Here is a 26151-nt window from a genome sequence, read left to right as displayed (position 1 = left end):
AGTGGTTAGAGTGTTGGACTACGACCTGGGAGGCCAGGGTTCAAATCCCCACTCAGCCATGAAGTTCACTGGTGACCTTGGGCCAGTCCCTACCTCTCAGCCTAAGCTACCTCACAGGGTGTTGTAAAGATAAAATGGGGAGAGGAAGAACTGAGTCTGCTAGCTGAGCTTCTTGGAAGAAAGGTGGGATGTAGCTGAAATAATAATACAGTGGTACCTCGCTTTAAGAACAGTCCTGTTTACGAACAATTTGGTTTACAAACTCCGCAGAACAGGAAGTCGTGTACCGGTTTGCAAACTTTACCTCGGTCTAAGAATGGAATCCGAACGGTGGAAGGGCACCAGCGGCGGGAGGCCTCATTAGGGAAAGTGCGCCTCAGTTTAAGAACAGACTAATATTAATAATAATAATATATTTCTACCCTGCCCATCTGGCTGGGATTCCCCAGCCACTCTGGGCAGCTTCCAACAGAAGATTAAAAATATATTAAAGCATCAGTCATTAAAAACTTCCCTAAACAGGGCTGCCTTCAGATGTCTTCTAAATGTCATATAGTTGTTTATTTCCTTGACATGGGAGGGCGTTCCACAGGGTGGGTGCCACTACCGAGAAGGCCTTTTCCCTGGTTCCCTGTAACTTCACTTCTCGCAGTGAGGGAACTTCCAGAAGGCCTTCGGCGCTGGACTTCAGTGTCTGGGTTGAACGATGGGGGTGGAGACGCTCCTTCAGCTATACTGGGCCGAAACGGATTAAATTCGTAAATGGAGGTACCACTGTACAGGAACTAAGAATAAAATGTATGTAGTTACTTGGAGCTTGTCTTGTGTGACACACTGTGGTAAACAGATCAAACAAGTGGGCCTACTCACAGGCATTTATACTTCTGAGATTGCCTCTAGTCTATATTATTATGGTGACTGTAATGTAGCAGATACAGCTGCACCCCCTCACCAATGTGTTTTACGTTGGGGATTTTAGGAATTTTTACTCTTTGACAAAAATGTTGAAAATCCTTGGTTTAAAGATCTAAGTATGCAACTTGCCACTGTACTTCTATATGCTTAAGTCTGCTTTATAGTTCTCTGGATTGGGGGGGGGGGGATCAAGTTGGAGACCAATAAATAGCAAAATCCTATTAAGCTCTGCCTTAATAGCTACATTCCTCTGAGCTAAGCATAGTCATTGGATTTAGGTAGCATCCATCAACGTATTTTGCAATGTTTTAAATTAACCTAATGATGCATCCAGGTTTTATTAAATCCAGTGCAATTTTTAAAACAAAGGGGCCATTCTTGCTTTTCTTAAGGTTGCTAGGTAAGCTCCTTCTTGATGAGACATTATAATAATTCTACACAACTAGAAATTGTAGGGACCTTTCTTGACAGTACAAGAGAGAGCTTCAATTGTCCCTTGGCGGTTTCTAATCGTAAAACAGTGAAACGCTAAACAGTATTTCATTGTTAATACGGTTGAAGCAATTTTGGACCAGCATTGGTAAAAGAAGCTATTATTATTACCGGTATTATTGTAATTACTATTTACCTACCTTTCACCAGCTGGTCCTAGGGCAGGTTACAGTTTATGCCACTTTTGCATTTATAAAAAAAGAAAGAAAAAAGAAACTGATACACTTTTTCAGTGTGTAGTAATGTTCATGTACCTTTAGCAGTTTCTTGTGCGAAACTATGATTGATTAAAATACCTTTTATCCCATTTCCTTTTGAAGCTTACTTGAAGGGTGGGAAGCATTAAAATGGCATTAAAAAACGGTGCTCCATAAAACAGAGTAAGTACAGTCAATAAATCTTGAGCAATCAAGTCATTGGGTTGCTAAAATGAGAAAGCCCTGAATCATTTTGAAGACTTTGGAAACCCATTTTAAGGAGAAACTTCCACAGCATCAGACTCAGCTACATAATCCATATCTGCCTTTCCTAATTCTCTTGTTGTTCACTCACTGTCTGATGGCCTACTACATTAAGGGTAGTCAATGTGGTGCCTCTCAGGTGTTGTGGACTACAGCACCTATAATCCGTGGCCATTGGCAGTGATGACTAGGGTTGATGGAAGTTGTAGTCCAAAACATCTGGAGTGTGGCACATTGGCTACCCCGGTCCACGGTCTCAAAGGCCATTGTGGGATATTCAAAGGTCAACAAGGAAACAGACAGCAATTGTCAAAAAGAGTTGATTATTTCTTGAACTATGCTGCCAGGTCTTTCTTAATTGTTTTGTTTTGGTATGACCTCATCCACATTTCCACTGATTCAGAAATTGCAACAAACACTGGCATTTGTCATTAATTTCCATTCAAATTTGTATGACTATTATAGGTGACCTTAAATTCCATTTTCAGTTGACTTAATCTGGATTCAGTGAATTGGGTTTTTAAATAGTCAGATTCCCCCCGCCCAATGGACATGATATTGAAGACTTCCAGAGGTTGTGTGTAAGTTATGTCCTTAGTCCTGAAGGGGTAGAATGGACTGTCCCACTTGAGAGTGCCATTTTGGGCAGCAATTCTATGGTGTGTGCATGTGCTTTTAAAAATTGTTCCTACAGTAAAAAAAATGAGTACGTTGGGGAGTAATTTGGGCTAGAATCACTCTGCCTAATGTATTAGGTTTTGTTTCATTTTCGCTTGCAGGTTTGTTGTTTTTCTGAGATGTGGGTGCGTTGAAAAAACGGCACCCCCTGCCTGCAGCTGAACAAATTAAATCCACTTTATGGCCTCATTCTGCTTCATGAGTAAACTAGACCTCATTTATTGGCAGTCATGCTATCAGACCTACCTACTCTATAGGGTTGTTGTGAGAGGACAGGGAGGTTAACCCAGTTGTATGCCGCCATGAGCATCTCTGAGGTGGGGGAGGGCACAAACGTGGTGACAGAAATAAATGAATGCACTCCTGTGTCTGGAAATTGCCGTCAATGCAGTCTTTTGTTCAACAAAAAATCCTTTCCTATGGCACTACGGCTCAGAGCTTGTCATATCTGAAGTGGTTTATATCAGGCAGGATTTCTGATAGAGGAGGACAGGTGGGGGTCAGAGAGCTGTAGACTCCGATTTACATGGCGGCAGCAGATGCCCTTGCTTAGAATATTATTACAGTGACAAGTCTCGGGGGCCCAGTTGGTATCTGTGTCCTGAAGGCCTGTATGAAACGCTTTCAGTCTTGTTGCCAATTTTCAGCGAAAATTGCAAAACCCTGATGCTGCCTCCCATTCAAATTGGATGTGTGCCCCTGGACCAGGTATAATGGGGAATGTTTTACATCCTGAAGTTACTGCAGGAGGTGGACAGCTTATAAATAGAGCTGTTGTTCTGTTTTACATTCAGCCAAATTGACTTTGAGAGCTTGGTGTGGGCTGGAAGGAATATCAATTGACAGCCCCTTTCTTGTTTATCTGAGAGAAGTTTGAAGATGAAGGATGAAAAAAGGAATTTTATATGGGTTTTTTGTGTTCAGAATTTTGCTTCTCTGCTACAATAAAGACAGCAGAATGTGCTGAGTTGGTGTGCCTACAGTCCTCAAGAAGAATTTGGTTTGCCAGGCCTCTTTATCCTGCCCTCAGTACTCTCCTAAAACACACACACACCCTTGGCTAGGAAAGGGACCTTGTGGCCCACCGGATGTTGTTGGACTACAGCTCCCATAATCCCTCACCACTGAGCACACTGACTGGGGTTGGTGGGATTTGGAGTCCAACCACATTTGGAGGCCTGCAGGTTCCCCATCACTGTTCCAGGCCATATATGATGTCGGATTTGGGGCAATTGATCAGCTGATTGTTGGTGATTACAGAGAAGTGTGTGTTTGTTCCAACTTATGGCACATTTCTCCAGTCTTTGCGGGGGGGGGGGGGGGCACAGCCAGGCCACAAACTTAAACTGGTTTAAAAATCTCTCTACTAGGGGAGCTGTGGGAATTATAGTTCTGTGAGGGGGACAGAAGCCTCCTAATAATTCCCAACACCTTTAGCAAATTGCAGTACCCAGGATGCTTTGGTGAAAGCCAAAGCAGTATAAAATCAATACGAATGATTAGTGTGGATGGAGCCAAACTGATGAATAGCTGCTCACCTGGTCCCCACATTGAATAAGAATTTCCAGCAGACAATTATGCAATGAAGATTTTGTCTGTTGGAAAATATTTGACTGCTTTCTCTCTCTCCAGCTCTTCAGGATTAATGTATGACATAATTTTCAGACACACAGAATAAGGAAAAAATGAATAAATCCTGCAGGCTACTAACTTTTCTGGACTTGTTTGTAAGAGTGTTCTAACAGCACATGCCAGGAGGTGCTCATGGAAGGGAAATTTGAATCCCGTCCATGTTCTCTTGATTGCATTGTGCCATTTATTTCCACTCTATTCACATCCTTGCATTTTAGACAACCAGGTTATTTTGGCTTAGTAGTCTATGTTTGTTTCAAAACCACTGGTGCATATAGTGGTTTTGGGATCACCCCCTACTATATGCAGTAAGCACATGCTCTCAACAAGTACTTAAAATTAGAATTGCAAGATGGCATTGCCTTGCTACACCTGGAGAAGCATTTATATGCCTAATCCTAGCCTGGAGCATGTTTTTAAAGTCTTGATTTATTTAATATGCCCTCCAGGGAAAGCAGTTTGAATACTAACGCCCTGTGGATCCTTTTAACTATGACAGGTGCCACTACAGCACGTACCGAGCAGTGGTTGTCAAGGCTGAGCTTGCATTTATGTGCCATTATGTGCGAGAACCAATTTGCAGTGTTTAAAGCAGAGCCCGCAATAGGTCGCTGTGCTTAGAGCCTGCAATAGGTTGCTGTGGCTGGCGCTCTTTTAATTATTCCACTGGTGTATTTTGCTTATACTAGCACGCTGGCAGCCTCTCCTCTCTCGAACTTCTGTGTTATCATGTGATCTCCTCCTCCTCCACTGGGAAGAACAATGCCTCTCGCCCTATAGCTTTACACGTTGCTCAGGTATGTTTTGCTCCTGCTTAAATTGCAATACAAAAGTGCGAGAGCACAGGAGAGAAAGGGGAATCGATATTAAGGTTGCTTTGACATTAGCAGCTTCTGTGGCAGCTGTTCTGAGCTATCAGCCTACCTTCCTTCGGAGGATTTGCAAGGAATCCTACTTGGGCGTTCCTCCTCATGATCTGGGAAGTGGGAATGGTGTTTTAGAGACTGCATTCACGTTGGGGGGGGGGGATTGTTTTAGAGAAATCTCCCCAGAAGCAAGAATGCATGGGATCACTCCCCTCCAAACTGTCTTTGGAACTGAAGAGGGTAGACCTGGTAGCCTGAAATGAGGTTCACTTTTATGTTAACATGCACTGTGCTTGAAAGGTAGCTTGTATTCATATGGCTTTTGCATTTTATGTTTGGGAGTCATTACCTTAAGAAAGGGATAACAGCCCTCCAGATGTTGTATACTGCAACTGCCTTCAGCCATAGCAAGCATACAGGGGTGTTTTGTAGTTAAACCAATGGCTTCAAGTTACAAGAAAGGAGATTCCAACTAAACATCAGGGGAAACTTTCTGACAGTAAGAGCTGTTTGACCATGGGTAGGCAAAGTAAGGCCCAGGGGCCGGATCTGGCCCAATCACCTTCTCAATCCAGCCCACGGACGGTCTGGGAATCAGCATGTTTTTAGATGAGTAGAATGTGTGCCTTTATTTAAAATGCATCTCTGGGTTATTTGTGGGGCCTGCCTGGTGTTTTTACATGAGTAGAATGTGTGCTTTTATTTAAAATGCATCTCTGGGTTATTTGTGGGGCATAGGAATTCATTCAATTTTTTTTCCAAAATATAGTCCGGCCCCCGACAAGGTATGAGGGACAGTGGACCGGCCCCCTGCTGAAAAAGTTTGCTGACCCCTGTGTTTTACAATGGAACGCTCCCTCAAGAGGTGATGGACTCTCCTTCCTTGGAGGTTTTTAAATAGAGGTTGGATAGCCATTTGTCATGGATGCTTTAGCTGAGATTCCTGCACTGCAGGGAGTTGGGCTACAGGACCCTTGGGGTCTGTTCCAGTGCTATGATTCTGTGATTCAAAACAAGATGGAAGGCCCCATATTGGCTACCCTTGCCCTAAGACAATTGCTGTTTCAACACAGAACATCTTTGTTGCATGTTAAGGCTTCTTTCAGGGGTGCAGAACTGGACCTAACCAGTGTGCCAGAGCCTTAATTCCCCCACTTCCTGTGGGCCAACTTTGCTCTCTGACAGGTGAATGGCCCTGCCTGTGATGATCAGTGGTTATGGCAAAGGCCCTTTGAAGGCCATCTGCAGGGTCAGTTTGAATGGCTTGGTGGAAATGGCCCTGCAGGCAACGTTGAGACCTGTGCTGGCCCTAATTTGGCCTGTGGGCTAGAGATTCCTTACCCATGGCTTATACTTTAAATAGTCCAGAATCCCAGCCATCACGATGCTGCTGTTAAGACTGACCCTCTCTTCTTTTGCTTTTAAATTCAACAGAGGGTCCTAACTTCTCTGTAGTTAGCTTGGAAGGAGGGAGGGTAAATGAGAGAGATGTAGCAGGGATCAGAATGTGTATAATTTGCAGTGCCAGACAAGCAGAAATACATATTTAATGGGTCCCAAAGTAAGAGATTAACTTTATTTGTCAAGCTTACTCTATTATTTATAGAGCCTGTACTTTTTGTATTGGAAACAGAGGAAAGTGTTGTGCCTTTTAGGTACGAGAGCTCTATCTAGTCTCCTAGGATACATACTCGGTAATCATTCTACAGTTACCTATTAAAGTTCTTGACTGTAATGAATGCAGACATCTCTCTAAATAGTCTTATTGTTAAATCACCCCCTGCAGAAAGCTTTTCGTTTGCATATGTGTGTGATGTTAGTGTCTGCTCCGTTTGGAAGGTTTTTACTTAAAATAACACACTGTCAGATTTAAAAAGAGAAAATGTTTTAAAAGCAGGGGTGGAAATTCTACAGCCCTAAACCTCGTTTCATGTGGCCCTTAGTGCAGTTTCATGTGGGTGGGGGAATGTGAGACAGAGAGAAATAGAGGAGGGGTGTGCTGGGGAGATGACAATATGAAAGGAAATAGGGAGTCCGATGTAACAATCAGGGCAGATCACTGACCAGAGTAGGGATTGGGGAGAAAATCTATTCAGTTTGCATTTAAAGTTGGACTTGCTGAATTCTCACTTTCTGCAACAAAATGCAAAGCGAAACCCAGCCATCTTTTGAAATTCGAGATTCTCCGAATTTTGCAATGCAGTTCTAAAATTTAAGAATAATAAAGCTAAACGATGCATAGAAAAATGCACATTCTATGGTAAAGTGTGCTCTATATGATTTTATGTTTTAGTGAAAACAACCTAGAAAAATGCATTATATTCAACACATTTTTGCCAAGCAGTTTTCCTGTTAGGCAAAATGGCAAAGAAAAAAAGTATATATTAAGATAAATTCACATTAAAACATTGATGGATTCTCATGCGGATTTTGTTTTTAAAAAATACAAACTGATGTGGAAATGTGGAGAACTGCATTTAAGACTGGAAAATTAACAGATTTACTAATCCCTAGGCAGCAACCTACTGGATAAGAAGAAAAATTGAGAGAGTATAAAAGAGAAAGAGGTGCCAGAGAGAGACAGAGACAAAGGGGTGGTCTCACCCACCAGTGATTCTGGCTCCACCCACCTTTGGTTGCAGCCACAGCCACTGCCAGACCATACCTGGCAGAAAATGGGGGGTGGAATGAGCTATGGTCTCAGGGGATGGTCTGAGAGCATATGAGGCCACCACTTGGCTAGATCTGGGATGGCAAACTCCCTGGGAACCACATGTGCTCTGCCTTGGGTTCTGTGATGGAAGAAGGGGCTGGGGGATATATGCATAAATGAATGAACGAATGAATGAATCAAATACCACTTCAGATTGCAGGTAAAATGGTGGCCACTTTGAATGCTCTACCATGTGAGTAAATATCTAACACCCTAGATATCCAGCACTCATTCTGTTTCCTTCCTTTTACTTTTGCACTTTTAGGGAGGTGTGTGTATGAATTAAATCTAGGGGACATTCAAAAAGGCATTCTGCTTTTGGAGTCTGAATTGATAGGAACCGTCCTCCTGTCTCATCCCCAACTTATTCTATTGCAAATGTAGACAAAAGTGGTCCCCCCCCCCCCAGATTATGAATTTCAGATTGACTTCTGATTATGATTGTTTTGTGGTGATTCTCATGTTTTTAAGAAATGAGATACATTGCCAACGAAAACAGGGTGCTAGACTTGGATAGCCCGACAGCATGATGCAGCAAGCTCTTTTTATGTTATAAAAGTGGTGTTCAGAACTCCCCATTGGTCTTGGAACAGGTTTCAGGGGAACACAACTTCCGTTCCAAGTGATCAATGGAAAGCAAGTTGTGTCAGCATCTGGTATCATGATGTCATGCAAGATTAAAAATTAAACCAAGAATGTGAGTTGGCCATCTATTCTGGTAAACTGTGTACTATGGCATTTTCCATAGTACAGCCTTGCTTGACTCACCCTTTCCTAGACTTTGGCAATCTGTGTACTGACGCATGGAAGTACTTTGTTTCCAAGAGCGCTTCTGTGAGCTGCAAGTGATTTTGCTGATGGGGGGGCCACATGCAAAGGAAACTAGAACTCCTGTACCTTTTAGCAGCTATGCTGAAGAGTGTATGAATGTGTCTTATACCAGGTGAGATTAATGGTCTCCAACCTGCTGCCTTCTAGAATGCTGCAACTAGAATGTTTTGGCTCCTGAACGCCGCAAACCCGGAAGTGAGTGTTCTGGTTTGCAAACATTCTTCGGAACCCGAACGTCTGACGTGGCTTCCATGGCTTCTGATTGCGTGCAGGAAGTTTCTGCAGCCAATTGGAAGCCACGCATTGGTTGTCGAACATTTTTGGAAGTCGAACAGACTTCCAGAACAGATTCCATTCGACAACCAAGGTACGACTACCATTTCCATTTCCACCATGTGTGTTTCTCCTTCTTGCATACTGGGACAAGCGAATTGTTGTAAGGGCAAGCTTACAGTCAAGCATTGTAGTTGAGATCATAGAATCACAGAATTGTAGCATTGGAAGGGACCCCGAGGTTCATCTAGTCCCCTGGCAAATAGACATTCATAGAATCATAGAATCATAGAGTTGGAAGAGACCACAAGGGCCATCGAGTCCAACCCCCTGCCAAGCAGGAAACACCATCAGAGCATTCCTGACATATGGTTGTCAAGCCTCTGCTTAAAGACCTCCAAAGAAGGAGACTCCACCACACTCCTTGGCAGCAAATTCTGCTGTCGAACAGCTCTTACTGTCAGGAAGTTCTTCCTAATGTTTAGGTGGAATCTTCTTTCTTGTAGTTTGGATCCATTGCTCCGTGTCCGCTTCTCTGGAGAGCAGAAAACAACCTTTCTCCTTCCTCCATGTGACATCCTTTTATATATTTGAACATGGCTATCTAATCACCCCTTAACCTCCTCTTCTCCAGGCTGAACATGCCCAGCTCCCTTAGCCGTTCCTCATAAGGCATCGTTTCCAGGCCTTTGACCATTTTGGTTGCCCTCCTCTGGACACCTTCCAGTTTGTCAGTGTCCTTCTTGAACTGTGGTGCCCAGAACTGGACACAGTACTCCAGGTGAGGTCTGACCAGAGCAGAATACAGTGGCACTATTACTTCCCTTGATCTAGATGCTATACTCCTATTGATGCAGCCCAGAATTGCATTGGCTTTTTTAGCTGCCGCGTCACACTGTTGGCTCATGTCAAGTTTGTGGTCAACCAAGACTCCTAGATCCTTTTCACATGTACTGCTCTCAAGCCAGGTGTCCCCCATCTTGTATTTGTGCCTCTCATTTTTTTTGCCCAAGTGCAATACTTTACATTTATCCCTGTTAAAATTCATCTTGTTTGTTTTGGCCCAGTTCTCTAATCTGTCAAGGTCGTTTTGAAGTGTGATCCTGTCCTCTGGGGTGTTAGCCACCCCTCCCAGTTTGGTGTCATCTGCAAATTTGATCAGGATGCCCTTGAGTCCATCATCCAAGTCGTTGATAAAGATGTTGAATAAGACCGGGCCCAAGACAGAACCCTGTGGCACCCCACTAGTCACTCTTCTGTTGTGGCAACTGCAGCCCAGGCTTTTGGTGTCATTTGGCGCCTAGCTTATATATTATTATATATATATTATATATTATATATTATGTATTATGTATTATGTATTATGTATTATTATATTATTTATTATATTTATTTATTTCATTTATTTCATTTCTATACCACTTTATATTTTTAAGAAAAATCTCAAAGCGGTTTACAGTATATTAAAATGTCAATAAAACATCAATAAAGCAATCAATAAAGCAATCTGAAGAAAGTCAAATGTAGAGTATACAGCCAAAGCAACATAATTAACAAAAAACCAAAATATTATCTTAAAGATTTCAAAATAAAACATTACTAAGGAGGTCAACTACAGAATACATATTTTACACAAGCAAAGTTAACAAAAAAATTAATCTTAAACTTTTTTTAAAAAAAGTCAAATATAAAATACACATTTAAAACAGCACAATTCACAAAAGAATAAAATATTGACATGGCTGTTTGGCAGGCACAAAAAGATGGGGCAAAATAATCCTATAGTTAGGGGTTGTTGTCAGGCATAGTGATGTCCCTCTGGTCTCACCAGGAGCCTCTTCCGTTGGGTTGGTGAGTGTTTCCAACACTGCCCTGAAGGCGGCCAAATTAAGAAGGCTGGTCTACTGTGACTTGGCAGCGGCCATGTAGGGTTTCCAAAAGGACACTTTCTCAGCCTTACCGGGAGGTACCTGGAGAGAACAGAGGACCTTCTGCATGCAGGGCATGTGCTGAGCTACAATACAGATGTATCTCTACAAGCAATAGCCACTGAAACGAGAGCCTTTCCTCCTTCTCTGCAATGGGTCACTTGTTTGCAACATGGGGCAAGCTTCTCATGAAAAACATGATTACTGCAGATTACCATGCTTTTCCCCAACGCTCCTGATATTTAAAAGTTATGATTGCACGGAGGAGGTCCATAAAAGGGAAATGATCTGAAATTGTGAATGGTTTATTAGGAGTAGACAAGCATAACATGCATTTGAAAATAGGTCTGGAAAGTGGAGGGGCACCCCGGTTTGATCTGACAAATGCTTTCTTAGAAGGCTCTAATGCTTTTCATGGCTATAGAATTATGAAGATTAAAATAGAGGGGTGTATTATGCCCGGCTATTGACTTGAACAAATACAGCATTATCGTAATTTGTATTTTCTTGTTCTCCCTTGGATATAGACAAGAGTTTACATAATCATCTAAGGGTCATTTGCCTTTGAGATGCCTGTCTGCAGGCTGTGTTTAAAATCCTTTCTCTAATATTGATAGTGTAGCAAGCTGCATAAAGAGTTGTTAATCTTTCCAAACATGGCTTCTATTTAAAAGAGCACTTGAGTGTCACGTGGACTTCGTTCGCATATTCCTTTTGCACTCCATTCCTTTTTCCTTAGCATAAATGTATTGCTCAGTTTTGCTATTGCTTGGGGCTTTTTTTTTTTGGCCTAAGATTATCTTTATTCCAGTAAAATGTCTTAATTAATTTTTTCAGGGTGCCAGAATTCACTGTTAACTTTCTGTGTCCCTACCCAATTTCCTGTTCTGTTTTGTAACGATTAACAGTGCAAGCCTGTACATGTCTACTCATAAGTAAGCACAGCTGAGTTTTATTTTGTATTTTTCAAATATTTATAAACCACTAAGACTGATAAAGTATCAGACTGGTGCACATAAGACATAATAAATAAGTATTAAAGAGACACCAGAAATAGCACAGTTAAAGTAACAGTTCAATACCAGAAGATGATGAGCAGATGACCCCCAAGCCCACAGAGAAGCATATATTGAAAGAGGCTTTGGTAAATAAAGTCTTAAGCATGTCTCTGAAGGAGTAAATAATAATAATAATAATAATAATAATAATAATAATAATAATAATAATTTATTATTTATACCCCGCCCATCTGGCTGGGCTTCCCCAGCCACTCTGGGCGGTTTCCAAAAAAATATTAAAATACTGTAATACATCAAACATTAAAAGCTTCCCTAAACAGGGCTGCCTTCAGATGTCTTCTAAAAGTCTGGTAGTTGTTGTTCTCTTTGACATCTGGTGGGAGGGTGTTCCACAGGGAGGGCGCCACTACCGAGAAGGCCCTCTGCCTGGTTCCCTGTAACTTGGCTTCTCGCAGTGAGGGAACCGCCAGACGGCCCTCGATGCTGGACCTCAGTGTCCGGGTAGAACGATGGGGGTGGAGATGCTCCTTCCTGGACCGAGGCCATTTAGGGCTTTAAAGGTCAGCACCAACACTTTGAATTGTGCTCAGAAACGTACTGGAAGCCAATGTAGGTCTTTCAAGACCGGTGTTATATGGTCTCGGCGGCCGCTCCCAGTCACCAGTCTGGCTGCCGCGTTCTGGATTAGTTGTAGTTTCCGGGTCACCACGTAGAGTGCATTGCAGCAGTCCAAGCGGGAGATAACTAGAGCATGCACCACTCTGGCGGGGCAGTCCCCAGGCAGATAGGGTCTCAGCCTGCGTACCAGATGGAGCTGGTAAACAGCTGCCCTGGACACGGATTTGACCTGTGCCTCCATGGATGACTCCCAGGCTGCGCACCTGGTCCTTCAGGGGCACAGTTACCCCATTCAGGACCAGGGAATCCTCCACATCTGCCCGCCTCCTGTCCCCCCAAAACAGTACTTCTGTCTTGTCAGGATTCAATCTCAATCTGTTAGCCGCCATCCATCCTCCAACTGCCTCCAGACACTCACACAGGACCTTCACCGCCTTCACTGGTTCTGATTTGAAAGAGAGGTAGAGCTGGAGTAGGCCTTATCTCAGATGGAAAGGGTTGTAGTTCAGTTGTAGAGCACCTCCTTTGTATGTGAGAATGTGGCACTTGAACTGGGAGAGGTCTACTTTCTCTGCCTCCATCACTTGTACCTTAGCGGGGCCAGATCAAAATGTTCTATGGGGTGGATCTAGCTCATTAGCTGCCCATTGAACCATGCTGACTTGGCTGCAAGTTACATGATCTGTAAGTTGCACATTTCACTCCTGGCAATCCTTAGTGGAGTAGCTTAACAGTACACAGCCATCAGTCAGGAGCTTGAGCTGTTTGCAGAGTTTACTGTCTGTTCTTTCTATGCTGGCTGATCTTTGCTTTTTGCTGAAAAAAAGCAGGTAAAACAAATTGCACCTGCTTCGTTTAGATCACACGGACAATTCTACCCACCCACCCTTAATCTTATTCCATTTTCACCTTACCAGAAAGGAGCTTGTGAACTAACTGGGCCTCTGGGGCTGCTTTTCATACTTCTCATACAGAATTTGGGGGTCTTCCAGTGTAAACGTTCTAGAGCAAAGTTTTCAAATGAATTGTATCCGTAGAACATAGCTGTCAACTTACAGATTTGAAAATAAGGGACCAGCAGCCTTGAAAATAGGGGACCAGCAGCCAAAATAAGGGACCTGCAGCCTCACCTGTTCCAGTCACTCCAGTCTTCCTGTCCTCCTGCGGTCTGGTCAAACTCATGCTGGGTAGCTTCGAGAACACTGTCCAACCAACTTTGTAACCAGAGGTTCAACTGAATAGAACCTGAATCACATGCACCACAAGGCCTATGCAGCCTCAACTTAAGACGGCTCCCTGGCCTGGCTTTGCACTGCAAAGTTTGCAGCAGCACGTGCAACAAAATGGCATCCAGCATTCAAAAAACCCCTCAGCTTGCATTAACTAGCCACACACAAGGCATGCAAGCTCCATCCCCCAGTCGTTCTTAGACTTCTTATTGGGTGAGCAACACAGCCAAGCAACACAGTTGGAGCCTCCCTCCTCCCTGGCCGGCAGGGAGGGAGGGAGAGGAGCTGCTTCCTTTGAAATTTAAGGGACATCATTTAAGGGACATTTAAGGGACATCCATCAATAAGGGACAGAAGTGGGACATGGCACTGGAATAAGGGACTGTCCCTTCAAATAAGGGACACTTGACAGCTATGCCGTAGAACCAATTACAAAAGCATTCCAGTGATCTATTGTTACAGCCATTTTGCTGTGCTTGAATTGGAGAATAAGGATGTTGCATCGGTTGAGAATGTTGGCAGGATCAAGACTTACAGCAAGAGAATCCAGTTTCATGTTTGTTATCCTTGAAAAATATTAATGTACAGACATGGGAATCCTGGCAATAGGTGATTTTAGAAATGGAGCTATCCTGTCTTGCTCCATCTGGACCAAAGAGACAGAGAGTCCTGAAAGATCTCTTGGGGCGGGTGGGTGGAGTTGGAACTATCACCCATTGCTGTGACCCTGCCAACAAGTTATATATGCCATGGAATAACTTGGTACCTAATGTGCTTTGCTAGTGGAATGCTCTCATTTGGATTACTGTGACTAATTCTTTTTTTTTTTTAAGGGACGTGGAACTTTGGATTGAGAAATTTTCCAGTCTCCTTTGAGAGACAAGTGCTTTTCTGATGATGCACAAGATCAAAGGGCATGCATTACACTCTCTGCTTCCTCGTTTTTTTCAGATTAGCTGCAAAGCAAAAGCTTGAATTGTAAACCAGCTTGAGCTTTTGGAAAGGCAAGGTAAAAAGAAAAATGTCTTAAATAAAAGATGCAGTTGTGTAAATGTATGAGTAAATGGAACTGCAACCTTTGGTAAAATACTTTTTTCTGCTTTAAAAGGTTTAGCGTTAACAGTACAAAAGGACTATTGTCATTTCAATAATCATTTTAAAAATCTTGCAGCTTTCTCTGTTCTGATCTTTGGAAGCACACGCACTTGTCAAAAAGGAAAGGGTTTGACGGAATGCATTAGACTTTCTAATCTGAAAGAGCATCCCATATACCGTATTAAGAGTTGTTGGACAGATTGAAATTCCTGTGCAAACAGATTTTTCACCCTCCTCCCTCCCCAAACTCACTTGACCAGTGAGGCGGGGGGGGGAGGTCTGGTTAATTATTCCCTTTCTTAATTGCATGGCTGCAAGCATAAAACTCTACCCTTCTATATATTCTGGCTAAAAAAAGGTTTTGGTCTTGTCAAGAAATCTTGTCTAGCTGGTTTGAGTTACTTGATTGTATAGCAGAAATTACTTCATAACTAAGTCGTACAGGAATTTCTTAGATGGAATTGGTGAGCGTGTGTGAAATAGGGTATGTACTTTTCCTTTTTGTTATAATTTGATTGATCAATATGCAGTTGTGATTAATGAACTGTGATTACTGAATTTCTTTTGGTGTCTTTATGTTAATGATACAAAGCCTCATTCCCCCCCCCCCGGGTTCACTGTTACATATTTTTCTGTGGATTATGGTGCATTGACATGCATATTTCCTTTACATCTATGTTTCAGTAACTTTCAATGCAATCCTATGCATGTCTACCCACAAGTAGACATCTACCATATTTTTCACTCTATAAGACGCACTTCCCCCCTCCTAAAATGTAAGGGGAAATGTGTGTGCGTCTTATGGAGCGAATGCAGACTTTGGGGCTACCCCAGAAGCCAGAACAGCTAGAGGGAGTGCTGCGTAGTGCTCCTTCTAGCTGTTCTAGCTTCTGGCTTAGCCGTGCGAAGCCTCCGCAGGGCAGCGGGATGAAGGCTCCCCTGGCTATCCCTGGCTTTTGCGTGCGGCTCTGTCCCTTCCCCCATCTCCCAGGAAAGCCCCCCAAACCCGCACTCCCTTTAAAGAGCGCATGGCTCTTGCGGGAGGTCGGGGGAAAGCCAGGCTGCTTGCTTTCGCTAAAGCCAGGAGAACAAGCGGGATCAGTGCGCACTGATCCCGCTTGCTCTCCTGGCTTCAGGGATAGCCCTGCAAAGCCTCCTGAGCGAAGAGGGAGGAGCGCTCCCTCTTCACTCAGGAAGTTTCTTATTTCTTGTTTTCCTCCCCTAAAAACTAGGTGCGTCTTATGGTCAGGTGCGTCTTATAGAGCGAAAAATACGGTAATTCAGTGGGACTCGGTCCCAGGTAAGTTGCTATAGGATTGCACCTCCCTCCCTCCCTTATAATAATGGCTATACAGTGCATGCACAAGTGTAGTCTCTGGTTTTGCAAATTGTAAAAACTGCCAGAATTTTTAGTGCATTAGTTATTAGAAGATGATCCTGAGATGTTCCCAAGACATCAGATTTAGCATCAGGCACAGAACTCAGTACTGGTGATAAGGGTGAATTTTGGGGTATTCAAAATGCAAACTCCTGCAGTTTGAGAAGTGTCACCCCCAATACAAGGCAATCCCAGACCCTTCCAAATTTGGGACAGGGCTTGGTTTGCTGTGTACCAAAGTTTAACCATCACTTCTGCTGATGCCAACAAAATCTGGCTCCTGATATCGCTGTCCTCTTTTCTTCCTCCCAAACTTACTTGATGGTGGGGCAGTTACATATTGGGGCCTTGGGAGCCCTGGGAAACAGCATTTCCCATGGCTCCTTGAGACTGGAATGCTGCCACTGTAGGGATCTAGGCACCAGAGGGGAGTCCGAGAGGGGAGACCTTGCTACCCCTGCAGCGCTGCCAGGGAAGGGATGGCATTGGGCACAGGAGTTGATGGGAATGGGGGAGGATGACCCGATCCTTGCTTTTTTGCAACTTTCCCTTTTGCAAGTTCTTGAAGGCTCAGTCGTGTTTTGTTTTTAGTGCTTGCAAGTCTAAATCAAGGGAAGTTAAGGGGCATTTCCTTATCAGCACTCAGCAGCCTGAACAGCTTAGTTTTATTTTATTTTACCCAAACGGCTTTAAATCCTTATTTGTTGCTGTATATGCTTGAAAGGACATGGGGCTGATGCTTGCTGTGATATCGCAAAGACATCAAGGAGGCTGGGTAGGATTGCCAGTGGTGAAGGTGGGGGTGGGGGTAGGGCTTCATCGTCCCACAAATATCCTTGCCCTACCTCACAATGGCCACAAACAAAATTAAGTATTAAATGCACATTTCTTGGAACTCGGCGACTTACGTAGCTTGCAGAATTTAGCTTACTGGGGCGGAAGGGGTGGGGGCAGTTTTGATTCCCGTCCTTCTCTGCAGAGTACGCAGAGCTCTCTGTATAATTTATTCTAGAACCTAATATTAGCTTTTCGTAAGACAACATACAAGAGGTGTCCTTGAGAGAAACAGAAAGAGAGAGGGAGAGAGAAAGGAGTTAGCACTCTTTTTAAAGTCGCTGCTGTAATTAAAGCCTGAAGCTTCTTGTTACTATGGAAACGCCAAGCACCACAAATATGAAATGCAGGTTCCAAGGCCTCCGTTAAATGTGCCCTAATATTCTGCGTTCGTAAGGTTGAAGTTGTGCTTTCCGAATGTGCTTCCCCCTCCCTCTCTGCCACCAACAGGCAAGAGCCCTTTTTGCATTCACAAGCGCACATGAATCTTGGGGGGAAGGGGCATTCACAAGTGCATGCTGAAGCGGAGCTGTTGGGGGGAGAAGGGATGGGTGGCAGGGAGACTGAGGCTGAGGTGAAGAACATAAAAAGAGCTCTGCTGGATCAGGCCAGCACCCTGTTCTCTCAGTGCCCAACCAGATGCCTGTGGGAAGCTGACAAGTAGAACGAGAAACTATGGAACTCACTCCCTCAGGGGGCAGTGGTGGCGCCGGCCTAGATGGCTTTGAAAGAGGATTAGACAAATTAATAGGGGAATAGGAGGCAGTATTGCTTCTGAATACCAGTTGCTAGAAACCGCAGAGTACAGTGGTACCTTGGGTTAAGTACTTAATTCGTTCCGGAGGTCCGTACTTAACTTGAAACTTTTCTTAACCTGAAGCACCACTTTAGCTAATGGGGCCTCCTGCTGCCGCCACGCCGCCAGAGCACGATTTATGTTCTCATCCTGAAGCAAAGTTCTTAACCTGAAGCACTATTTCTGGGTTAGCGGAGTCTGTAACATGAAGCGTATGTAACCTGAAGTGTATGTAACCTGAGGTACCACTGTATTGTTGCCCTCAGGTCCTGCTTGTTGGCCACTGTGAGAACAGGAAGCTGGACCAGATGGGCCACCGGTTCCTATTCCACTTTTGCCACTGCTGATATGTTCACTTCTTCCCCCTGGGCCCAATCCGGGCCTCTCCGAGAGGAGGAAGATGAGATGTATAGAAGTTATTGCTCCTCTCCTTGCTCACCAACGCAACCTTGAGAGGGCAGGTGAACAGGCAACAACAGTAGGAAGGATGAGTAGCATCACATGGGACCCCTATTGGGGTCTGGGCCTCAACAGATGCTCAATGATGCCAGCCTTGTCCATCAACCAGAGGTCTAATGGCTGCTAGGTGGTGTGTTGAGTGCTATGTATGTAGAAGCTGAGGGGGAAAAATTGTATCCCTTTCCCAAGGTACCAAATATTGCTGTTTCAGGGCTGGGCAAATGTGATGTCTTTGCACCCGAAACTTTTCAATCAAACTAGACCTCTTCCTGTGAGGGCACCACACTTTTGCTCAGCGTTCAGACTGCAATATTCCATAAGGTGAGGAGATGTGATTCATCTGGAGGCAAGGGGAAAAGGTCTGCCACAAATTATCCCAACTTCCCTTCTGTCTTTTGTAAACTTGGCACCTCTAATCTTAGCCTTTGCTTCTGCCCGTCTAGCAGCATTTTCAGCTTCCTGCTGTCAGCATCTTTCTTGTGGCAATGTAATATATTAGTCATTTATACCCAGTTAGAACTAGGAAAGCTTAGCATAATGCTGAGCCTGCCTCCAAATGCTTTGTAAAGCAACACTGAGCAACATGGGGATGGCTGTGTGCGGATGTTTTCAAGTGTTTTTGTGGACATCGGGGGCAAGCCCCTCCAGATGTTGTTGGATTCCAACTCCAACACCAAAGTGCCCCCCCTGGGGTGCAAGCCTGGGCAGAGTGTAGGGAAGTTCTGGGATGCCCAGATGACAAGACCTACTCCCCCTCGGCCTCGCTGATGTGGTCTAAAGGAAAGCAGAGCAATACGTTTGGCACCAGCTTGGCTGCAGGAGTTTCCAGAAGCTATAGGAGCCAACTCCTAGGGGCTGAGGTCCCTTCGCCCCCACACTAGAGGCTGCTGGCTTCCCAAGTTGATGGGCATTGCCATTCAATTGGTGTGGGTGTGTTCTGTGTCTTGTGATCCGTTATGCAGGGTGGGGCTTCCCTGCCCCCTCCATATTTTATTCAAGTTGGCGCCCCCTGCCGGATGGAGGTATACAAGGCACCATCTTAGGGACTCCACTCTGGATTTGTATAGGGTTTACTCCTTAGCCTTTTCTTCTCCCAAAGATATTCCGCAAGGCAGCAGAGATTAAGGCTTAGAGTTTTCCTTCTTCTAGATGGGCTACCTTCCGAGACTGACAAGCTGCATTTGCCCCTCACTTCCCTCTGCAGCACGTGAAGAAACCACCTTCTTGACTGTTGGACCCGCAGTTGGTCTCAATCTGCCAGAGCCTCACATGCAGGGAAGTTCCTAACTCACTGAGGGTTTGAGACCCATTGGCTACCCTCACCTGGTTTAGCTGGCCAGTTGAAGCCATTTCCCAGGGTGTGGCTGCTGTCACATGCTGACAGCTTCTAGGAGCCACACGTGAGAGCTAAGTGCAGGGTGGGGATCAAAGGAGGACAGACTACCCCAGAAGGAGCACGACGTGTCCCCCAACACAGGTACTGCCCTTACTCTAACACTCCATACACCCCAGCATTAGTGAAAAATGTTGTTGTTCTTGTTGTTGTTGTTTAGTCGTTTAGTCTTGTCCGACTCTTTGTGACCCCATGGACCAGAGCACGCCAGGAACTCCTGTCTTCCACTGCCTCCCGCAGTTTGGTCAAACTCATGTTGGTAGCTTCAAGAACACTGTCCAGCCATCTCGTCCTCTGTCGTCCCCTTCTCCTTGTGCCCTCCCATCTTTCCCAACATCAGGGTCTTTTCCGGGGAGTCTTCTCTTCTCATGAGGTGGCCAAAGTATTGGAGCCTCAGCTAGTGGCTGGATAAAAGCGGGCCCTGATTATTACTGTCATATAATTAGCACACTTAAATAAAAATGGTGGGAGGGGTGGAATCAAAAGAATATTCCTTACAGTTTTGCATCATTTGTCATTCCTGCCCACCCCCTCGCCATCAGTGCATCTTCAATCATGGAACAGATCCCCGTTGAGGCAAGCCATGTTTGATGGAGGGTGAAGTCATCAGAAATTGACGCAGAGCTTTGTTTTTGCTTTACAGCGCCAGATGCTTGTCATGAAAAATATGACAAGATCAGATATGGAGCCGTTTATGTTGTCTCTAATTATCCTGCTATATCAGTGCCTAGTTAAGGCAGCTGGCTAAGCCCCCATGTAAGATGCTGTAATTCTGCTGAGTGCTGAGATGGGCCGAGCATCTGCTTCGGAGCTGCGGCATAATTAGGCTTAAATCTGAACTCTGCTTATAGGGTTTTTGTGCTTTTTTTTTTTAGTTTGACGGTAGTCAGGTGACATATAGATCACTGTCAGAACAGGTTCCTGTGGAGTGGATGCTAAGGCAAATGGAAAGCAAGGCAAAGGAAGTCTGAAGCCAGCGCAGTCAGTTGCTCCAAAGCGGAAATGATTCCCTATCCTGTTTAATTACTCCATTTGTTTCAATTATTTAAAATTCCATTCATAACTGATTTGGAACTAGTCACTCATTTCCGCCATTTTAACTTGTTTTTGTGCCTTTGGTGGCAGACAAAGCCACTTTACTGGCATGAAACTGTCAGACCGTATACATTTAAAGTTGTATCATGCCACTTCTAGCAGCCACGGCTTCCCCCCAAGGAATCCTGGGAACTGTAGTTGGTACAGGAACCCCTATTCCCACCACAGAGGTACAATTCACAGAGTGGTTCAACAATCAGTCCCTCTTCCCAGGGAGCCCTTACCTCCCCAGCTATGACTCTCCAACACAATTGGCTGCAATTGAAGTGGGGGCACATAAGCACTTTTGGTAGCCAGTTCAGCAATCCGTGGGTTAGAGCAGAGTTTCTCAAACTCGGGTCTCCGGCTGTTTTTGGACTACAAGTCCCATCATCCCTATCTAGCAGGACCAGGTCAGAGATGATAGGAATTGTAGTCCAAAAACAGCTGTGACTGCCTGTGAGGTGATCCAAGGAGACATGGAGTGCAGAGAAGAAATCAAGCAGAGTAAATGCATGTGAGAACCAGGCATAGGCTGGTGTGAATCATTCAATGGTTTTCATCACGGGATTGTTCGGTTGGCGCAGCCGCACCAAGCTCGGCGCCCAATTAGCAAATCTTAACATGACAGAAGCTGCATCGTCAATTGTGCCCTCCGGGAGAGATGTTCCTTGTCATACTATTTCTTAAAAGGATAAACTACAAGATGTAATTTGTTAGAAGCCACCTTCTTAAGGCTGCGCAGTGATGCTCACTGACAAATCGCAGTTACAAGTGGCATCGTGATCGGGAGCACGTCGTGCAAAATATAAAAGAAGAAGAAGCATCAGCCACGCTATTTGGTTGTCATTCTGAAATTCCAAGGGGCTCATTTCTGAGTGAATTATGTGTTTTGAAAGGCAGATTTTATAGCTATTTCTCTCTTTCCCTTGACACTTGCTATCATCTTGCTTGCAATTCTTTCACCAGTATTATTACTGTTATAATAATAAATCTACCGTGCCCAAAGTACAGAGTTTGTGGTGGGTGCTAGATATTACATCATGGGAGGCTTGTGGGGGGGGCGGATAGCAAAAAGAGAAGGGGCCTTTTCAGTGGCAGCCCCTGGTTTATGGAATGCTTTCCCCAGAGAGGCTTGCCTAGCACCAAAAACAACATCTTTCTGGTGCCAGGGGGTTTCTCTTCTCTCAAGCATTTTACTGTTAAAGTTATACAGCAGTTGATGGTATTTTGGGGCTTATCTGATTGTCTCTGTTGGGGAAGGCAAGGATTTGTTTTATGGTCTGATCGCTTTTTTGTTTGCGCTGTTTTTAATAATGCTGCACCATGTATCTCTTTGAGCCTTTCTGTGTAAAGTGGCTCATGAAAATCCAGGCTGATCATCAAGGTCTAGTTATCATGAGCAGCAGATAAGATTGTAAGATACACCGCAGTTCAGGTGTCACTTGATTTATTCTTCTTCCTTATAAACAGATTCCCTGTATGTTGAAAACTAGTTGTCATAAAGAAGGGTTCTAGCCTCTTTCTACCTGCAAGTTTTCTATATTCAGGGAACAGGGACGCTCCTCTATACAAAAAATCATTTTAGCCCTCATCTGCAATAATAATAACAACAGTTATTATTATTTATACCCCACCCATCTGGCTGGGTTTCTCCAGCCACTCTGGGCAGCTCCCAATAGAATTAATGATGATAATAATCATTTTAAAAAAGCAATAAAACACCAGACATTAAAAGCTTCCCTAAACAGGGAATCATATTTATCTGTGTGCTGTTTTATGTACGCATTCATTCATTCTCATATAAGCACAGCGCAGCAAACACGGCATGCTATTCATCCCTTCACATCAACCCTGTGAGGTAGGCTAGTTCAAGAGGACAGTGACTAGCACAAGGTCACCCAGTATGTTTCATGAAATAGGCCCAAATGACTGATGGAAGGCACCCGATTACCTGAATCATATTTGGCAGGTGATAACTGAACTGTTGCACGCAGGGTACATGTACAATGCACTATTTTTCCACAGGGAACACCTGGTAATCATTTCAGCTGTACATAATAGTGCCTCATCATGACTTGCAGGAGCCTTATACTCCAAATTCAGGAGGGATGAGCCTTGTCACTTAGGATAGCACTGTGATGTGACCAATCTTCTCTCCAGAAACCTTGATGGGTAGCAATTTAGCGCTATGGTTCATAACCTATGGCTCTCAGGATTTTGCCAAACTACAACTCCCCTAATTGTCCATGACTGTTGGCTGTGCTAACTGGGGCTGATGGAAGTTGGGAGTCCAATAACATCTGGAGCACCTCTGGTTTCCCATCCCTGGTGTAGGTGATGACAGACTCTCCTAGTTGGAATATAAATGCCATTTACTTCCTCTTCCCTGCTCAAGTTTACTTTGCGTCTTTGTTCCTTTACCATTCAATCAACATTTTTTTTTTTTTTTAATTGTGAAGATAAAAACCATCCTCTCTCCAACTACGGTTTACATGGCTCCATTATGTTGGTACCTGCCTCTATCATCAGTGAGGGATGTTTTTCTCTCCTTGCTGGGCTAACGATGAGAGCAGCTCATCTATTACGTTTGAGAAATTGGGGTTTTGTGCTAAGAAATGTTCTCATTTTGCAGGCAGAATGTCTTACGCTTAGAGTGGGAGTAAATTTTGCATAAAATAAAATTACATGTTTTATTTTGGGTGCATGCCCAGATTGGCATGGCTCTTTCCTCCCCTCCTCCACCCACTTGTCATGTGTGCGAAAAGAAAAGAAAAATGAAATTGTAGAACAAGCACATTATTTTTGTCAGTCCATTGACAAGCTAAGAACTGACTTTCATAGCAAGTCTAAGAGGCATGACAACATTCAGATATTTTACCACCTGCCCATCGCTCGCCTCAAGCAAGGTACCGTATTTTTCGCCCTATAGGACACACTTTTCCCCCTCCAAAAATGAAGGGGAAATGTGTGTGCATCCTATGGGGCGAATGCAGGCTTTCACAGAAGCCTGGAGAGCGAGAGGGGTTCCTCTCGCTCTCCAGGCTTCAGGAAGCTATCTGCAAGCCTTGCGAGCCCGCGGGAGTTCCCGCCGGGCTCGCAAGGCTTGCGGGCAGCAGCCTGCACCCCGAAGCATGGGGCGCGCTCCGGAGCGCACCCCGGGCTTTGGGCAGATGTCCGCAAGCCTTGCGAGCCCGGCGGGAACTCCTGTTCTGGGGGCTGGGGTCGGGGGAAGCTCGGGCTTCCCCCGCCCCAGCCCTGCGGCTGGGGGGGGAAATAATTTTTTATTTATTTATTCCCCCCCCCAAAAAAAACTAGGTGCGCCCTATGGGGCAGTGCGCCCTATAGGGTGAAAAATACGGTACTCAGAAGGATCTCTAAGGCTCAACCAGGAAATAGTCATTAGAATATCTAGCATGCATTCTTTAATCCTATGCAAAAAGTACAGTACATGAGCAGCTTTTGACCTCTGAGGGGTTGCAGAGACCCCTATCTTTAAGTGGAACTAGCAAATCTGCTGTCTAAAATCTTTCAAAGTAAAACACAAAAATGTGCCAATAAAGTATCTGTTTTCTACTTGGGTATTGCTTGAAAAAAAATTAATATGGCATGCAATTATTGGGAGCAGACAATGTTGGGCCCAATATTATTTACATGATTAAGATTGCAGGGTGTATGTGTGTGTCTAAATTCTTAGTACAGCCAAACTAAAGGAATTCTGCATTTTTAAATCTTAAAGCATAATGGGCTTAAATTGGAACAGCCAGGTCAGAGAGGAAAATAAACAAACCAGCTAAGAAAGTTAAAAACATAGCTGGAAAAACATTTAGACGCTACCTCACCCCTGTCTTTTCCACCAATTGTTCAGGTGTTTAGCAGATATCCTCAGTTACGGAAACATCCTGACAGTCTACCACATCAAATCAGTTTCCTCCAAATATTTTCAAAACATCTAATGCACATGTGATTTCCTGCCTTAACCAAATGGTGGCCGAAAAGGAAATGACATTTCAAGGCTCTGATGTTATAAGGCAGAATCATGATCACTATGTAATACACTGAATTTTATGGTCAGAGTTCCTGTTCTTTCTCTTGCTTAGAAACCCACACTGTTGGTACTCATAAGGAAAAGTTTCCATCAGCCACATGAGGAATGAGAAAGAAAGGAACAAAGTGATTCTCACAGTAGCTGCAAGAGGAATTCATTGCACACCTTAGAGTTGTGCATGCCAGTTCAGATATTGGCACTCTGAATCTGCCCCCATTTGTCATCCATCTCTGCTGCTGCCAGTCCTGTATCTTGATAGCATCTCCTTTTATTCCAAAGCAATTTAGTTTGCAGCCAATGGAAAATATGGCTTGCCTGAGAGGGTAGTTCAGGCATAGGCAAACTCAGCCCTCCAGATGTTCGGGGACTACAACTCCCATCATCCCTAGCTAACAGGACCAGCGGTCAGGGATGATGGGAGTTGTAGTCCCAAAACATCTGGAGGGCTGAGTTTGCCTGTGCCTGGGATAGTTCATGAAACCTGCCAAGGGAGAATGCGGGAGAGAGTCCATGGAAAGGATAGCAAACTCAGAACTAAAGCTGCCCTACCTGCCCCATGAAGCTTTTGAGAATGGTCCTTTGGCACAATTGTCTGGGAATCTTTGATAAGAACCTAGGAATCTGCCTTATACCGAGTCAGATCATTGCTCCATCTAGCTCAGCATCACTCGGCAGGGGCTTTCCAGGATTCCAGGCAAAGGTTCTCTCCCAGCCCTACTTGGAGATGCCAGGGATTGAACTTGGGACCTTCTGCTTACAGGGAGCTATGGCCTCTACTGTGCAACCAGGCACAAATGGTGCCAAATGGAATAATAAGCTAATGCAAAACAAAAATAGGCAGATTTGCTTGAGTTGCATCATTATTTGGGAATTCCTTTTTGTGGTGCAGAATCTGGATTGCTGAGACACTGTATGAATATTTTTAGCACAGAGTATGCACTGTGCTGATAACAGTGATCTTCCTTTCAAGGTAACTGAGAAGAAGGGTGGTGAAACAAGGTGTCATTACAGGACTTAAAGTGTCAAAGTCGCACAGGGCTGGAGCCAGAATGTATTGTAGCATATCTGGGCTAGTTTAGGCTGTGCATAGCACACCATTAGTTCTCCAGGTGGGGGAATGCACATTTCAGTCCACATCAACAGATAAATTGATTTTGGGATTGAGTATCATTGTGCTTATCCATATTTGCATTAATTGCACTCACAGATCTCCTTCGCTCGACTGGGGCAAATACATCCGTTGTCAACTAATGCCAGGAGCATTTGTCATTTCGACAGTATTCCTATTAAAAATGGATTTGCAGTTGTCTTCATGATGGGTTTGCTGTGCTGTTCAGCTACGACTGAAACGTATAATACAAGATACAATATTTGTATAATGCAATATTTTGCTGAAACGTATAATACAAGAATATGCCT

At 44.2% G+C, this 26151-nt stretch overlaps 1 protein-coding gene across 3 annotated transcripts in view; it reads left to right on the top strand.

Annotated features, from left to right (window-relative positions):
- Positions 1–26151, top strand: part of LNX2 (ligand of numb-protein X 2) — a 75523-nt gene that overhangs the window by 24005 nt on the left and 25367 nt on the right. The window contains exon 1 of one of the 3 annotated variants that reach the window (XM_081004112.1): positions 4871–4975. The exons of 1 other annotated variant lie outside the window; for it this stretch is intronic. The gene's annotated coding sequence lies outside the window, so the exon portion shown is untranslated. Of the gene's footprint in view, positions 1–4870; positions 4976–14530; positions 14665–26151 lie in introns of those variants that run through there. One more of the 3 variants, XM_081004113.1, reaches the window with a different exon arrangement.

The sequence above is a fragment of the Podarcis pityusensis genome (assembly GCF_964106645.2).
Source record: "Podarcis pityusensis genome assembly, chromosome: 4".
Lineage (NCBI taxonomy): Eukaryota > Metazoa > Chordata > Lepidosauria > Squamata > Lacertidae > Podarcis > Podarcis pityusensis.
Note: the sequence above shows the minus strand (reverse complement) of the source record. Positions and strands in the feature narration are given on the sequence as shown.